We start from the raw sequence: 15535 nt of genomic DNA on the forward strand, positions 1-15535 counted from the left end.
ATATACTTGCAATGATAAAACAAAACATACCAACAGGTTTCCATCTTGCAAGGACATTGTACTTAGCGTATGGTCGCCTAGTTTAAAAAATGTGGCCATCCGGGACGAGGTGCTTTGCAGATGAAATGAGGGACAAGTAAGTGATCTTTTATTATTGCTGTAGTATCCCCTTAGATATAAGTGGAATAAGTCAATAATGAAAGCGAAGGAACTACAGAGCAAGGAAATTGAAAATTAAAGACTGGCCAACCAGCCCTGATAATGAAGCACACTCATTTCCAGGTTAAGGTTAAGAAAAGATCAGAAAATGCCATTATTTAAAGGGCAGGAGAGCTAATGATTGATGTGGTCTGAACCGTTACCTCAAGCAGTACGAAAGCAGACTGTAAATGACACTCTGACAGATCAAATACAGAAAAGGGCTGACACAGAGGCCCTTTATATATGTTAAAGGTGGTAGCCAACACCAAAATTCTTGCCTATAGAGGAAATCAGTGGGATTCCATCTAACAAAGTACCTTGCAACTGGCTTTAATACAATGCAAAAATAATCCACAATAAAAGGCCTATTGGCCTTAACATATGTTTTACATGGTAAATATATCAGTCCTACTGCCTTTGCCAAAATTTCCCATAACAAACAGAACAGAGATAATATATTTTCCTATTCAACCAATCAAAGCTATAGCTTTTGTCAGAGGATTGCCACCATAATAAATTCAGGACTACTGTATTCAGTTTACACTTTCACACAAGGCAACAGGAGTCACACAGTCACAAGTTTACAAATGTACACAAGACTATGCTAAACTAAACATGCCAATTAGGGGTGTACCAATTTCACCATGTTGAAAGGGGATGTAAGAGACTGAGATATTGACCTGGAGGGTGAAACCCTTGTCAAGCAGCAACCACAGTTTTTCTGAGGGTGAAATCAAAAGCAAACCCTAAAGTAACCTATGCTCAACTCTTGGGTAGCTTGGCACAGAGCAGTCAGGCTTAACTCACAGGCAGTGTGTAAAGTATGTATGCAACACTTCACACAGACAAATAGTGAAAACACACCACAAAAATATGCCAAACCAGTTTCAAAATACAGAGTAATTTTGAATAAACAATTCAAGACCAAAATAACACAAATCAATAAGTAGAACTGGCAATGCAATTTTAAAGACTGTAGGGAAAATAGTGCTAAAAAGCACAAAGCGCAATCCTTGAGCATCTGGTCATGCTGGACAGGGACAAATTGACAATTTCAGACCGTGATGGGGCATGGGCAGGCTACATGGTCCCAGTTCAACCGACTCAACAAAATACCTTAAATCCTGGTTTGAGGAGTATTGCAAGGATCTGTGTTGTCATCGAGGAGGCCATTGACAAGTGCTTGGAATGCAATGTTCTGCATTGAGGAAGCATTGTGCAGTCACGTGATGCATCAGTTAAAAGAAACTGCAAAGCTGTGATGTGAGTCATCACTACCAGAGGCCAGACGGGGAGACCTCACGCACGATTACCACACCTTATGAAGTGCCAGTAGAGCCCGCTGCCTGCAACGTGGAAGCTGCCACGGGCCTGATCTCCAGCATTCCTGGCATTTTAAGGCATCTTCCCTTTCATGGCCTCCAGGATTCCAGGGCTTTCTGAGGCCACATGCTCTATGGTGATTCCAGTGCTTGCCAGAAACCTGCAGCGCTCTGGAAAGTGACAGCACGCACCAGTGGAAACATAATTGGAGAGGTACCATACGTGACTGATAAGTTGCTGTAAATGTGTTCTGTCCACCAATACTGACCCCCATCCTTTTTACTACATATATCTCCTGCATGACGGTCGGCCTGAATGGGGAAGCGTGACGGTAACAGGCCAGACTTTTCTGACTTCTATCCATACCTCCCTCGCTATCTTCACCCGCAGGTCACCATCTTTGCCTGGGGCGTACATTATCGAGAGAGTTGCCGGCCGGTGGGACCAGCCAACAATTTGGGGTCCCCCAGCACCTTCTCCTTCACCCCATGGGGCCACAATGGCCTATGGACTGCCACGCTGGCAGCCTCGAGATGGCCCCTCATAGCCCTGGACTACCGGGGACACATTTTGCATGAGGCACTCCCCCGTACCATGGACACATGTGTTCCTCCACTGCCAGCCCCGATGGAGTACTCGCCTAGCCACTTGTACACGGTTATGTATTAGGGTAATATTCCCCTGCACCTTGCTTCTCTCTTCCACCCTCAGGGGACGGAGTTGGCCTCTAATAGTTGCCAGGGGCACTAGAGGCGAATGCTCTCATCCGGCACCTTCTATATCATTGGACTGTGGTCCAATGGCCCTCATCTCCAGGTTCCGTACCCGATACTGCCGCAACCTTAGCCGATTACATTATCCTCAGTACTGGTGAGCCCTACTACACCACCTTTTCATGGCGGGACAAGAGCTGCTGGGCGAAACAGCTACGCCCTGCAGATCCAATATAATTGGGATACTTTAAACAGCACTCAGGCTCCCACTGAAGCTGCTGCTCCTCCGATACTGGGCCTCTGGCTCTGACAGCCCTCCTAGGACTATTGATGCCCCACCCTCTATGGCGATGCCCTTAGGAAAATTGACTGGTAAACCTACATGACAGCAACTCTTCTCGGAAACTATCTCACAACCATGGACAATGTCTGTAGGAGGCTGGCCTGGTTTGTAGTGGGTACCAAAGGAACTGACACCTTATACCAGGTCCAGTTATCCCTTATTAGTGAAATGTAGTCAGTGTCTAGAAGTCAGGCTGTCTAGAGATAGCTGTAGGCAGAGCAGCTAAGGCTGAACTCTGAGACATGCAAAGCTCTTGCAATACCACTGTAGTCACACAGTACTCACACACATGAAAGACAATATTCAGTGTTACCAAAAATAAAGGTACTTTATTTTAGTGACACAATGGCAAAAATACTTTGGAGGCTGCACTCCCTTAGGAAGTAAGTAAATAACACAATATATACACTAGTAACCAAAAACAGGTAAGTAAATAGTCAGAAAATAGTGCAAATAGTGAAAATCACACTAGGTTACAATGGGCCTAGGGGGAACACAAACCATTTACTAAAATACTGGAATACCAAAGTCGGTTTCCCGCCTAGGCAAGTGTAGTGTGTAGAGCAGTGCTGGGAGTGTAAGATAACACTAAAGGTAAGTAAAATACCCAACTCCAGAGCAGGAAGTTTCCTAAAACACACTGGAAGTTGTGATAGAAGATGATGCAAGAACCAGAAGAGACTGCAAGCCACCAACAATGGATTCCTGGATGTGAAGACCTGTGGAAGAAAGGTACCAAGTCCAAGAAGCACTGAAGAATCCAGGAAGAACAGGAGCCCATGCTAACCCAGATGAAGGTGCAAAAGAGTAAACCCCGGTGAGAAGACAAAGTCAGTATTGCACCAAAGAAGACAGATGCGGGTTCCTAGTTGGTGCAGAAGATGCCCCACGCCGGATGGATGAATGCAGTCTGGTTTAGGTTTGCTGGATTCTGCCAACAAACCTTGGTAAATGCATTGATCTCAGTTAGCAGAAAATGGCACTGCCTGGGACCAGGAGGGACCTGGTGGCCTCTTCCCAAGAGACGGAGACAGAGGGGGCTCTCAGCAACTCAGAGAGCCCTCAGAAGACCAGGCATCATGCACAGGAGTCCCACAGCATGGGGGCAAAGGAGGTGCAAATGGAGGCCCACGCAGCACAATACAAAGGAGAACCACTCAGGAAGCCGTGCTTCGCAGGATGGAGTGCAGGGGGTCTAAGCTGTGCTGTGCACAAATAACTTATTGTAAGGTTGCACACAAGCCTTGGCAACTGCAAGTCAAGAGGTGCACAGGGTACTGTCTTAAGTGGGGAGACAAGCCCTTACCTCCCCCAAAGTTGGACAGCTGGACAGTTGGACAGCCAGAGTCACTTTAGTCCACCACCCATGTTGCTGGATCTATGCCTGTCATCTGGAGAGGCGGCCCAAGACACCGGTTGTCACTGCAGAGAGGTGGCTGCTGAAGCAGGGAAGTGACTCTGTCACTCCACGGGAGATTCCTTTGGTTCTTCTGCTGAAGGCTGAAGACAGACAGTCCTTGGGGGATGCACAACATGGAAACTGTTACAGTTGAAGTAAAGGATGCAGAGGATTCCTGATGGAGTCTTGCAATCCAAAGAAACACCCAGAGGAGAGACCCTAAATTGCCCTGAGAGAGGGATTGGTCACCTAACCAGGTAAGAACCTTTCAGGAGGGGTCTCTGACATCACCTGCTGGCACTGGCCCCTCAGATGCTCCCAGAGTGCCCCACCTCCTTCGAATCGAAGAAGGCAAAATCCAGGGACACTCGGGAGGAACTCTGGGCATCACCTCTGGGGTGATGATGGATGGGGGAGTGGTCACTCCCCTTTCCTTTGTCCAGTTTTGCACAAGAGCAGGGACTGGGGATACCTGAAGTGGTGTAGACTGGATTATGAACCATCTGTGCCCTTCAAAGGATTTCCAGAGGCTCTGGGAGAATACACCCCCATGCCTGTAACACCTATTTCCAAAGGGAGAGGGTGTAACACCCCTCTCCAAAAGGAATGCATTGTTCTGCCTTCCTGGGAATGGGCTGCCCAAGCCCCAGGAGGGCAGAAGGCTGTCTGTTAGGTGGCAGCAGCTGGGGCTGCAGTGGAAACCTCAGAGAGCTGATTTGGCAGTACTGGCAGTCCATGATGGAGCTCCCAGAATGTATGGGATTGGCCCCCCAACACCAGATTTGGATTGGGGGATCAATTCCATGATCTTCAACACCTCACATGGCCATATTCGGAGTTACCATTGTGAAGCTACATGTATGTATTGACATATATGCAGTGCATGCTTATAATGATATCCCCACACTCATGAAGTCCAGGGAATTGGCCTTGGACAGTGTAGGGGCACCTTTGCTAGCATAGTAACTTTACACCTAGCCTTCAGTAAATGAAGGTTAGACATATAGGTGACTTATAAGGTACTTAGGGCCAGATGTAGCAAACAAAAAATTTGCGACTCACATTTTGCGAGTTGATGCGACTCGCAAAATGCGAGAGGCAAATTGGAATGCAGGCAAAAAAAACGTGCCGAAATAGCGACTCGCACCCGGACTCGCAACGCAGTGTGCGAGTCCGCCGATTGCGAGGTCGCTTTTTGCGAGTGTGCAAAAAACGAACTCGCAATTAGCGAGTAGATGTCGCAAATTGCGATTAACTTGTAAATTGATTACAGGTGCAGCAGAACACTCCAGAAACCACTCCAGAACACTCTGGAAACACTTCCTGGCACATGATGATGACATCACAGCCAGGAAGTTTACTAATACACCTGGGAGGAGGGAGGACCACACCCTTTTATAAATGCCGAACTACACACAGGTCAAACAGCAGCTGCCATGGAGGGAACACCAAGGAAGAGGAAGATGACATTCTCTGAGAGGGAGCTGGAGGTGCTGACAGACGAATGCTGTCAGCACTATGATGACTTGTTTGGTAAATCAGCCCTCAATGTTCCTGAAGCCACCAAGAAACAGCTGTGGCAGGACATACAGGACAAGATAAATTCCCTGGGGGTGAGCCATAGGACCATAGACGACATAAAGAAAAGGTGGTATGACCTCCGCTCCCGGACCAAGGAGAGGGTGGCTGAAAGGCTCCGGGAGATGAGAGGCACAGGAGGGGGACCATCGTCTGTGCCACCACCCACACCCCTGGAAGAAAGGGTGGAGGAAACCTTGGAGCAGGAGGCAGTGTCTGGATTTGGGGACCTGGACACCTCAGAGCCCAGCACATCAATGTGATATGCCTGTACCCCTATCAATGCCATACCCCCACCCACCATGTACACAGGGGCATGCACAACCAAGATAGCTCCATTTCAGGGTAGCAAATGCCAGAATGATGCATTATGGGATATGTAGTCAAGTAGGCAGTTCATAGGCAAATGTTTATTATGAAGTGTGCAATAGATAGTAGACACTGACAGTCTGTTCCCCATGTCCCACAGGTCTCCAAAAAGACACCACCACTACTCCAAGCAGCCAGCCCCATGAGGACACCTCAGGACCCGCCAGCACCCCACCTGCACGGTCAACAGCATCCCTGCAGTAGCCACACCTGCTGCAACAATATCACAAGAGGCTGCCCCAGCAACAGGCAGGGATGAGACAGGTGAAAGCACAGGGCAGCCACCGCTGCGCAGGCATCGCAGGTCCATTACATCAGGGCTGCAGTCTGCATCCGGGCTACTTCCTCCCAGCACCAGTGAGGCACATCTGCTGCATGGTCAGCGCCTACAAAATCGAATTTTAGGGAGGATTAGTGGTGTGCTGCACCGCTTTGTGCGCAATAACCATGCCAGCATGCAGCACCTGAACTCAAGGATGGACATGATCTGCAATAACACTGGGGACCTTGCCCTTGCCATGAAGGAACTGGCGGGAGGACTACTGGCCCAGGCCGAGGGTGGGCGGTGCAGGGACCGTCAGCTCCTGCACAGACTGGACAGGATGGCCACATCCATCGGCAGGCTCGCCATGAACACCACAGGCCTGTCGAGGAGGACAGTTGGGCTGCAGGTGGAAATGGGCCATTTTGCTGGGGATGTAGCAAAGGGCCTGGGACGTCTGACCCACATCATAGACATGATGGAGACACAGAATATGTCGAGGGGCACAGGGGAAACACCCCAGGACAGTGAGGAGGGCTCGACAGTGAGCAGTGTCTCTGTCACTGACAGCAGGGTGCTCAGGAGTAGCAGGCAGAGCACCACAGAAGCACCAGGGAGCAGCCAGGCTGGCAGGAGGGGCAGAAGGTCTTAGAGATCACCCTGGACCATAAGAAGTGGCACATGACGTCAATGTGCCACATGCCTGATTTGCATTTTCATGCCCATGGACATTCAGTACTTGTAAATAGTTTCATTAATGCACTAATAAAACTGTTATTTTTGTTCCACTTAACAAATGGAGTTTTTGGTCAATAGGTGAGTATGGTTGGAGTTGGCACGTACCTTCCAAAATATTGTGTTGCAATGTGTTCCCGTCTCAGTCTGCCTTGATTAGCTATACTCCTATCCCCATGATGGCGATGTGGTTGTTCTTGCTCTTCATCATCAGGATCTGGGTCTGCGGGGGTGAGAGGTAGCCCACGTCGGGTGGCTATGTTGTGGAGGATGGCGCATGCAACCACAATTTTGAATGCGGTAATGGGGGTATATTGGAGGGCACCTCCACTGCGGTGGAGGCATCTGAATCTTGCTTTCAGGAGTCCGAAGGTGCGCTCTATGAGGTTCCTGGTCCTTTTATGTGCATTGTTGTATTGCCTCTCTGAATCATTGCTGGGTGATAAAAACGGAGTCATGATCCAAGGCCTAAGAGCATATGCACTGTCACCTGTTGGGCACAAAAAGAACACTGTTAGGAAGTCCTGATTGTCATGCACAGTGACCTGTGTGTATGTCTGCAAGTGTCTGTAGCTCTACCTAGGAGGTAACCATCTCCAAATTCCCCACGTTCCAGGCATTGATGTATCCCACTATGCCTAAACATGTATGAGTCATGGGTACTGCCTGGAAACTTAGCTACAATGTCCGTGATGACATAATGGGCGTCACAAACAACCTGAATATTGAGTGAGTGGGTACACTTTCTGTTGCGGAAAAGGTGTTCCAGATTTGCAGGGGGGCATATTTGAATGTGTGTCCCATCTACACACCCTATGACATGGGGAAAGTGGGCAATGCGGTAAAAGTCCAGCTTGGTGCTGTTCATTTCTGCCTCATTCCTTGGTAGGTATATGAAGTGAGACGTGTGTGAGCAAGGCATCTAGGAAGGCCCTGAGGAACCTTGACACTGCACTTTGGGATACCCCACCTGCCACAGCAATGACCCCCTGATAGCTCCCTGAGGCCAAGAGGTGCAGTGAGCATAGCACTTGCACATGCGTAGGGATGGCGCAGCCACGCAGGGTCTGGTGTTCTAGCTGTGGTTTGAGTAAATCAATTAATTCTAGGATGGCTGCGCTGCTAAGGCGGTATTTATCGTATATCTCATCCTCAGTTTGCTGAAAAAGAGTCTGCCTTGTTCTATATATCTTCTCCTGTCTGTGGCCCCTCCTCCTCCTCTGCTGGGCTGCGTGGACTCTCCTTCTCACTGCTATCAGGTATATCTCCGCCATCTTGGTGAACCCAGATGCCTTCTGGGGCTCCTTTTATACTTTGGTAATGGTTACCACCTGCTCTGAGTTAGTGGTAAATGGGACGTGCAAACTGGGCTTTTTGCGACTAGTCGCAATTTGCGAGTTGCAATTGCATAAGGTTTGCGACTTGCTATTTGCGGGTCGCAAAATGGGGTCGCAACTGATGCGACTCGCAAACGGGTCCCATCGCTTTTTGCAAGTCGGAAATGGGCTTTTTGCATCCCATTTCCGATTTTGCACTGTCGCAAATAGCAAATCGGCCCATTTGCGACTCACAAACCTTTGCTACATCTGGCCCTTAGTGCAGTGAAAAATGGCTGTGAAACAGTGTTTGCACAATTTCACTGAGGCTGGAGCGGCAGTCCTGAAGAAAGGTTCATATGAGTCCCTTGTGGGTAGCAAAAGAAATGCTGCAGCCCATAAGGATCTCCTGGAACCCCAATGCACTTTGTACCCAGGTACCATATACCAGGGACTTACAAGGGGGTCCATTGTGCCAATCAGAATTAGAATACGGAGTCACTATACTGTAGTGACAAATGTGGTAAGTAGAGATAGCATAAGCATTGGAGTTCTTGTTAGCAGAACTTCAGTGACACAGTCATGCATACTGTCAACACACATAGGTCACAATCTATGGGCACCTGGGTCCTGGCTAGCAGGATCCCAGTGAGACAGTAAAAACACACTGACAAACACTAACAAACAGGCCAAAAATGGGAGTAACCATGCTAGAAAAAGGTAACTTTCTCACACCAATACCTTCTAGGTGGAGACAGGAACCTGTCCCGAGACCCGGTTTTTGATAGAATGGGCAGATTGGATATCGGCAACAACACAGTCAGAGCACTGTGGAGAGAAGTAATATCGGATCATGGGCTGGTAGGTCATTGGTGCCTTTTACACCCGCTCGACCGGGAGTACGCCGTTTTATCCCTGGTTCATGGGACACAGTCCCGGTTGGACTACTTTCTCATCTCTCATAAATTGGTTCCCATGGTCAGAAAATCTCGGATACTGGAAGCAGCAATTTAAGATCATGCCCAGTTTGTCTGGTGCTAGACTTGGGCCTTGCTTCTCCAGGCCACGAGCCATGGTGCCTAAACACATCGCGCTATTGTACGTCACAGGGCAAGGATCAACTACATGCCCACGTCTCTGCCTATATAACTGAAAATAAATGCTCGGTCTCTTCTCCTCAGACCTTCTAGGCTGCAGCAAAGGTGACAATAAGAGGACAATTTATAAGAGACACATCTCTCCCTAATGCCCAGAGACGCTCTTGCCAACAAGAACTGGAGCGACTTAAAGCAATATGCACCTGCGACTACACAGTGACTCTCTCCCCGGCCATGCGTTGTCTTTTTGACAAAAGCAGAGTACACCCTACAGAGGATGAAGGGCAGACACTACGAGCAATGCGAAAAGGCAGGTCGACTGCTAGTGGCCCAACTGCATTAACAAGAGGCAGCGCTATTCATCCCTGCTATTTGGGATTTTGATGGGACGCTCCTCACACACCCACAGGATATAGCTGGTGCATTCTATCGGACCGTTTACATCCCGGAAACAGAAGCGAACTATGACAGACTTGCTGCGTTTTTGAGGAGGCCCGGATACCTAGTCTCACCACGGAGGGCAGTGGGCTACTGGGGGTAGAGATCAGCAAGGTAGAGATACTGCACGCCATATCCAATTTACCCTACCACATGGCTCCTGGTGAGGATAGATAGTGGAATATTACAAATGGATGAGAGCAGAAACGGTGGACTCCTTCTAGGAAGCCTTTCGGGGTGAGGAAAATACAGGCTTTCTGAATCCTATTTCTAACAGGGCATCCATAGTGGTCCTTCCAAAACCAGGGAAGGACTCCTTAGTATGCAGCAGCTATCTCCCCATTTTCCTCCTCAATGTAGATGTCAAGATACTGGCTAGCGTCTTGGAGACCCACCTCAAAAAAGTCATTCTATCCCTTATCCATCACACCCAGGTTGGCTTTGTACCCGGACAATGCTCTAGGAACCACCTTCGCACCCTAGCACATGCACTCTGGGCTATCAGAGTCTCTAGAGAGGAGACAGTGGCTCTCTCCCTTGGTGCTGAGAAGGCCTTCAATAGGACCGAATGGTGGCATCTATTTGAGATCCTGAAACACTTTGGTCTGGGAGAGGGGTTCATTACCAAAGTCCTTTGGCCGTACGACTCACCCACAGCACAGTTCAACTGTGGCAGATTCCTCTCTGACGCGTTTTCCATTAAACGAGGAACTCAGCAAGGCTGCCCACTGTCGCCGCTGCAATTCCTCCGGGTATTTGAGCCTCTGGCAGCTTCTATCCAATGGTCACCCCACATAGCCAGCATCCCTCCCCACATCGCCAGCATCCCTATAGCAAAGAGGATGCTCCACGATTTACTTGTATGCTGACGACATATCACTCACACTCACTGACCTTTCACACTCCCTCCCAGCACTGCAAGCTATCCTGGAAGAATTTGAAGCACTATCAGGATATAAAATAAACTGGGTTAAGATTGAAGTTCTACCCGTATCCTCGGTGACCACGAGCACAGCTCTAACAGCCTTCCCAGTTGCCTGGAAACAATCGCACCTTAAATATCAGGGGATGTTTGTCAATTTGGGCCTAGACCAGATGGTGCAGGATAATCTAGAACCTGTGCTTGACTGCACCGAACAAGATTTTGAAAAATGGTCCCAACTGGGGCGCTCCCTGTGAGGGAGAATATAAGCTGTACGCATGGTCACCTTGCTATGGTACACCTATGTATTAGGGATGTTACCGCTCCTAGTACCTCTGCCAATGCTCAGGAAGGTAGATACCTGCACACGTAAATTCGTATGGGGATCTACTAGACCACAGCTTTCCAAAGCTAAACTCATTGCGCAGCGGGAATGCAGGGGACTGGGATTACCTTCAGTAGAACACTATGCATTGGCGCTGCAACTTTCTCAGCTGGCCTTCATGTGTCCGGGTGTACCAGACCCACCCCTGTGTGTCAAAGCAGAACGAGCACTCTCTGGGCATTGGATGTGCTTTATGGCTTTAGAGCTCCCCCGCCACAACCTGCTCACCCACTAGTACAGACCATGCTGCACTCTTGGCACCGGTTCACCACCTTCTGGGATTGGAGCTGCAGATTTATACACATGTGCCACTCTGCGGCAATGCCAGTTTACTAATAGGGGGAAAAATGGTTGACTAGGAGGACTGGTGGGCTAAGGGCATCCTATCTATTGATCAACTCCTAGATAATGGGACGCTGATGCCGTTCCCGGCACTGCAAGCTGAGTTTGGGCTCCTTGGCCAATGCTCATGGCAACACTGACACCTTTCACACTGTCTCCAGAGCGGATTGGGGACCCACTCATGGACCCTCCAACATTTACCGGTACTCGAGTATTTACAAATCTGGGGTTCCTTCCAGGGAGTGACGTCAGGGCCCATTCTAACCAAATGGCAAATCAATTACAGGTTGAATATGATATGGACGAGTGGACTGCCCTGTTGAAGGCAATGGAGTTGGGGGCTCGGGAGACAAGATTGAAATTCTGTCTTATCAAAATGTTACACGACAGGTACTGCACGCCCCAGAAGCTTAAAACAGCTGGACTATTGCCCCACGTGAGTTGCTGGCACTGGCCGCACCCACGTTGCGACTTACTACCTGTAATTTGTGACTGTCTAAACATACAACCATACTGGGAGGCAGTTAGGGTTGCGTTGATGGAGGGAGATCTTGCCCTTACCACCTTCTCTTCCAAAAACCCTGATCCTTTTGTACAACAGTGGCGATATCCAGAGCATGTCCTGCATTCAACTCCGCCTCCTGCACATAGTGCTGGCCACTGCCATCACACGATGAATGTCTGTCAGCAAGGTTCTAGACAGCTGCCCATGAACTTATCATTTACAACCTACAGGAAAGGACAGAGGTATTTCTACAAATGTGGCTCCCCTTCCTCCGACTAGCGGATAGTTGAACCTCCCACTCATTCCTCTAGTCCTTTCTCCCCCTCTACCTCCCTCTGCCCCTCTACCCTCCCCCCTTTTTTCTCCACTTCCCCTTCCCCCTATCTCCCCTCCCCCTCTCTCTATACCCCCCAGTCGTGCTAGCTCGCTCTCGCTTTCTCTTCCTTCCTTCCTCTTTCTCTCTCGCTTTCTTTTCCTCATTCTATTTCTCCTTCCCTCCTTTCTATCTCAACCCTCTTCTTACCTTCCCTCTCTCTTCTTCTCTCTCCCTCTCTCTTAATCCATCCCTTTCTCTTTTGTCTCTCTCCTTCCCTTTACCACTTACACCCCTTCTTCTCCCCTTCTTTATCTCTCGATACCTCTCCTTCTCTTCTCCTCTCACCTCTCTGTATTAATTTCCCCCCTCTGAACCTCCTCCTTCTCACCCTTATTTTTTTTTCTTTCTTCTTCTCTCTCAAGAACTTTATTCTAATCTCCCTCCCTTTCTACCTCTCCACCCATACATGACCATCTCCTCTGTCTCCATAATGAGATATCAGCTCCCAGCAATTGATATTCCCCTCTGACGCCCGACCCCCTTTGTCGTTCTGCTGAATCCCGCTGTGACACCCACATAACCAGTGTTCTAGACCTGTTACTGATACCCCCCTCTCCCATTGAACGAGCAAACAAGTGATCCCTCGGGCCTACTGTTCCTATGAGTTTTGGCGTTGAGCCTTGCTCTGTTCCTCCATCTGTGGTCAGCATTGTAACCTACTAGTACCTGTCATTTACCACAGCTGCAAAACTGGGGGCCTTGTGCATGCACTCATATAAGCCCGCCTTCATACCACTCAGTTCTTACAAAATTATTGCACTGTAGGTCCCTGCTGAGATCCCGACTACAGCTAAAGATCTGGACATACTACTACTGGAGGAGGCTTGTTATATTCCATCATTATGCTCCTTTGTTATGCTCCTTTGTAATGTCAATGTCATGGATGACGCTGTTTTCTCGTTTGTAATTTTCAATAAAAATTTGCTAAAAAAAAGTCTATTGCCTTTTACAAATGCTTTTCACAATAGGTTTGTCAGGTTTATTGGCATTGGCATAACGTTCCATAATAAACCGACCAAACCCATGGTATCTATCATAAGTTTTCACAATGAACCAATGAGCCCTATTGACCTCATCACTGGTTTGAAACCGTAACCAACACAGGCCTAACCAAGTGCATATAAACTGGCTACCATAATGCATAATTATTTATAAATATGTAGAAAAATATAGTTTGCAGTACAACTTCTCTCATTAGGGCCTAGTAGGAATCATCACAGTGAAAACCCACAGGTTTAGGAGAATTGGTAAGAAACACTGAATCCCTTTCCTACTGAGATGACTTGTAATATAATACTTGTCTATAGCATGTAACAAAATGTGATAAACACACTGTTGAACGCCTACTGGATGCAGTGTTCAAATACTTCCCGAATAAATAAGCTAGTTCTACTATCTTTGTCATAACTTTTCATAATAAGCAAAACAGTAATATGGCATTGGACATAACTTTTTCCCGTGGCTAATCAGGCCAATAGCTTGACCCATAACAAATGTAGTCTTACTGTTTTGAGTCTAAGCTTTCCCACAAGGGAACTGTAAGGCAGCAGACGTAAAATTAAAAAGGTATACAAAATTTCAGTTTTTTAGCCAAAATACCATCTCTTCCAAAAGGAACTAATAAAGATTCTCACAAAGCAAATCCTCTATATCCACGGGTTGTCACAGGTGGTTACCAACACCAAAATCTTGCACAGTACAGTAATCTGTGAGATTCCATGTATTGAGGTCTTTCTATGCAGTCTTTTCCACAGTGTATTACCAAAACACCCCAAAATAGATTGACGTTAACATATGTTTTTCAAACAAATATGCCAGGCCTACTGCATGTATTGTAACATTTCATAATAAACAGACTAAGCCTATAGCCATTAACATTTGCTTGCTGCCATAACCACCTCTGCCTTGCTGTGCTGAGCATCAACTTTTCCACAAGGCAAAAAGTGCAATACAAGCACTCGATTCATTGTAAGTACAAAACTTCAGCTCTATTAAAGCATGTACTCCTGTATACCAACATGTGGGCAGAGATTAAAGCACTTTCAGTAGTACTCTAGAGGACTCTTTTTAAGTTGATTACAGAAGATATGGTGACAGTTGTGCTGTGGAGCCAGACCTAAAAATGGAGAACACCATAATATAGGACAAATTATAATTTGTGAACCATTTAAGGAAAGGATTAGTAACATTCATCAAGTTAATTTCTCTATTAAAACAAATGCCTTGGCTATATTTATTGAGACCTCTATTACTCAAGGGTATTTATTTCACACTATTAAGTTGAAATTAATGTTTCGTGGAGTACAACTCAGTGGTATTCATTCTTTATACCTCTAAAGGGTTATAGACAAAGTTGACTCACCAGTAATTACATTTATGCTCATGGGTAAATCAAAGAGCCATGCTCTGGGTGCAGTAGTCAACAGTTCCAAAGACCTCTAAACAAAGGAGGAACCCCACTGCCTCTTGTCGTAGATGAATTCATGTTTTCCTGCCAGATGGGCACAAGATGAGATGCTCATACTCTGACTTTATATTCCTCTGGTTATCCAAATAGATATCTGAAGCAGTCCTGGAAGGGGTAGATGTCTACCTGATGGAGGGATCTTGCATTTGTTATGCCTGAAGTTGTGGAGGACTGTAAAGGTCCGAGAGCACCTCAGATAATACTCTCAGGTTAACAAAATCTCAGTTAATTGGTGATCTTTAGGGAACACTGCAAAAGGCCTGTATTCATTATGGAGTGCCTAATATAGCTGACCTCAATTGTACTAGTACCTTGAGGCCAAAGCAGAAGAAAACAGTTTCACAATCTACTCAAGTTTTCCATCTAGTCCGAATTATTTTGCATTAAACTCTATACTTATGTGGTCCAGAATACACATCTGAAAAAGGATTGCACATCTGACCACGACACCTTGGTAAGCACTATTGATAATGTAGCTATACCATCTGAAACTGCTATGACCCTGTTTCAGTGTATACAGCTTTACACTTCATTGCTCTGATTCAGGAAAAAAGGAGAGATTGGGTAATTGGAATGAAAGAAGGAGGATGTTTGAGAATTGATTAATATATTGACTGGTTGATCGACGGGCAGATGAAAGTATGGAATACTGGTTGTCAGGGTGAATTGGTAGGATTGCAGATAAATGGGTGTTATGATAGATTGAGATGTGTATAGTTGAAGGAGGATGGATCGATTGATTGGCATGACATACTGGAAATATG

Source organism: Pleurodeles waltl, chromosome 9, assembly GCF_031143425.1.
Source record: "Pleurodeles waltl isolate 20211129_DDA chromosome 9, aPleWal1.hap1.20221129, whole genome shotgun sequence".
NCBI lineage: Eukaryota > Metazoa > Chordata > Amphibia > Caudata > Salamandridae > Pleurodeles > Pleurodeles waltl.